This window comes from Octopus bimaculoides, chromosome 23 (assembly GCF_001194135.2).
Source record: "Octopus bimaculoides isolate UCB-OBI-ISO-001 chromosome 23, ASM119413v2, whole genome shotgun sequence".
NCBI lineage: Eukaryota > Metazoa > Mollusca > Cephalopoda > Octopoda > Octopodidae > Octopus > Octopus bimaculoides.
The window spans coordinates 29,829,695-29,833,239 of record NC_069003.1 but is presented as its reverse complement, the minus strand read 5'-3'; positions in this window follow the sequence as shown (position 1 = coordinate 29,833,239).

Here is a 3,545-nt window from a genome sequence, read left to right as displayed (position 1 = left end):
CGGACTTTTATACGGACAACAAAGTGAACACATAGGAAAACAGACGAGCCACTTATGGAACTTTTCCTTCATCAGCTGCCTCTATTCTAAACTAGGCGTTTCGAAGATGAGGCAGAACGCGCTCTTAGAATAGCTCTTCCCACGTAGTGAATTAACCTGCTAAGTGGAGGGTTCTAAGGTAGCAAACAAAAACCAAGACAGGAAAAATTAAACAGTGAAAACAACATTAAAGGCCGTAGGGCCGAACGCGATGAGATATTGAACGCTGTGATGTGACGAAGCTGAACGGAGATAGAGACAGTAGTTTCGTCTTGTCTTTATGCTGGCTGAAAGGAGAAAGGAAGAGTTGACCAAAGAAAGAGGTGACCAAAGGAAGAGGTGACCAAAGGTCTCGGTCACTAGTCATTGCCTCGGTAAGGCCCAATGTTCAAAGGTCGTGCTTCACCACCTCATCCCAGGTTTTCCTGGGTCTACCTCTTCCACAGCTAGGGTGTGACAATCATCCTTCCTGATAACTAAAAACTTTTGTCTTTGATAGGTTTACTGCAAAAATCTTTTGATTCTAGGATTTGCTTTGTCAGTTGAAATTTCTTCCTTAACTCTTTGACAGATTGGATTATGCAGTTATCATATTATAACAGTTTCTACAGATTACTGGCCTTAAACTCCCCTATTATGGCACAGAGTTCCATAATAGACAAACAAACACACAAGCACACACATATCGATTTTGACACATAGACACACACATACATAGACATAAATATACACACACTGACATAGTTACAAACACCCCTACATGTATACACACACACACACACACACATTGTAGCACCCAGGTACACAAGCACACATACTAACATAGAGACATAATTATGGACAAACACATACATACGCACATAGATATATACATACATTCACACATGCTTACATTAGTTTCATCTGGTCATTACACACACTCATACATGCACACGCACACATACACACGCACATATATTCACCTTCAGTGGTTCTATTGATTAATAGATTTATCGATTTATTGATTTTTATTATTGTCAATAGAGAATACTTGTTTTTACTGGCGAATCAAGATAAGACTGAGTTGTTCAATGCAACTCTCTCTCTCTCTCTCATTCTCTCTCTCTCTCTCTCACACTCTCTCTCTTTCTCTCTCTCTCTCTCACACACACACACACATACACTTTCATTTGCTCTCACATTCTTGGACTTCTTTTTCCTTCTTTTCTCTATTCATTGCCCTCTCTCTCCCTCTTTTTCTCTCTCTTTAACTCCTCTCTCTCTCTCCCTGTATGTATATATATATATATATATATATATATATGTATATAACTTCTTCTCTTTCTGTCTTTCTCTTGCTCTCTAGCTCCCCCCCTCTCTCTCTCGGTCTATTTTTCCCTATCTCTTAATTTCACCCAATTTCTGTCTGTCTGTCTGTCTCTGTCTCTCTCTCTCCTTCACACATATTCTCAATCACTTCTTTTCGCTCAAACTCTCCTCTCATACACACTCACATTCTCTCTCTCTCTCTCTTTCTTCCACACAGTCACTTTCTCTCTCAGACACACTCTTTCTCATATGTCCTCATTATATCTCCCTCTGCCTTCCTCTTCTCTATCATTCCCTCTCTCTCTCTTTCTCTCTCTGTCTTTCCATTTCTTTTGCACAAGCTCTTTCTCTCGCACATTCCTTCTTTCTTCCTTCCTTCTTTCTTTCTTTCTTTCTTTCTTCCTTCTTTCTTTCTTTCTTTTTCGCCCTCCCACCCTCTCTAATAACGCTTGTTCTGTGATGTTATTTTTTTTTTTTCCAAACATGGTCAAGTTTTATGGTGAGAGAACTCACCTGGCTGAACTAACAACTGTCCATCTGAAGGTTAAGGGGTCCACAGCTGACCAGTTTAATGTGACATGAGCTGTTGCACACACACACACACACACACACACACACACACACACACACACACACACACACACAAAACATATATATATGTCTGTGTGTGTGTGTGTGTATGTACCTGTTTCGCCTCAACTTATACACACACTGAGAAACACATAAATACACTTCACAAACACAGAAGCATACACATACATATATAGAAACGTATATACATACAGAAACATACATATACATGCACATATAAACACATTATGACACACACACACATGTGTATATTCATATATACACACACATGTACATACATACACATATGAACACATTATCACACTCTATATGCATATATACATGTACAAACATGAACATACATTACATACATATTGAGCACACTATTACACACACACAAACACAAACACACGCACACACACACACACACACACACAAACATCATCACATACACATACATGCATTCAATACGTATGAACACATTATCACATACGCACACACATGTATACAAATATACACACACTCAACATGTACACACACACACACACACATGCAAGGGATATTCTTGGTGAATGCTAAAGTTGCTGAAAATAACAGCCAAATCTTCCTTAAATCGGGCCTTACTGTCAAAGATAAGAAAAAGGGTATATTGGATAATGTCATCCCTGATATTAATAAAGATGGGATGGTCATGATTGGAATGCATTTGATCATCGGAGCCATCTAGACCATGGAAGATCAGGGGTTAACCAGCAGCAACAAACATAGGCTACAACAGAACCACTCCAGAAGTAAAAAGGTTACCTTCTCATGTTATGCCGACTCATAAGGGCCGGTTTTCTGGTTTCCATGGCATAGAAATTCCCCCCATGGATGGGACGCTGGTCTGTCACAAGATTATTCATTTGTGTCAGTGGAGAAGACTGGAGCGACGTGAAGTGAAGAGTTTTGCTCAAGAACACAACACGTTGCCCAGTGCAGGAATCGAAACCACAATCTTGTGATCACAAGCCCCATACCATAATCACTAAGCCACATGCTTTTACACTCCAGAGGTAAATGCTAAAGAGATGATAAGTGGTCACTGGTCTCTGAGCCTGACCATTCTTAGAATGATCTGGTACCAAACGCTATGTTGTACTGAGACAGTGTAATTGTTGGCACTCCGATGTTGGCTTACGATGTCGAGGGTTCCAGTTGATCCAATCAACGGAACAGCCTGCTCGTGAAATTAACGTGCAAGTGGCTGAGCACTCCACAGACACATGTACCCTTAATGTAGTTCTTGGGGATATTCAGCGTGACACAGTGTGTGACAACGCTGACCCCTTTGAATTACAGGCACAACAGAAACAGGAAGTAAGAGTGAGAGAAAGTCGTGGTAGAAGAGTACAGCAGGGTTCACCACCATCCCCTGCCGGAGCCTCGTGGAGCTTTTAGGTGTTTTCGCTCAATAAACACTCACAACGGCCGGTCTGGGAACCGAAACCGTGATCCTATGACCGCGAGTCTGCTGCCCTAACCACTGGGCCATTGCGCCTCCACTGTACTGAGACAGTGTAATATAAGGCAGGAAAAAAATGATTGAGAAGTTAACATTGAAAATATGTGATACTTGGTTCAATCCC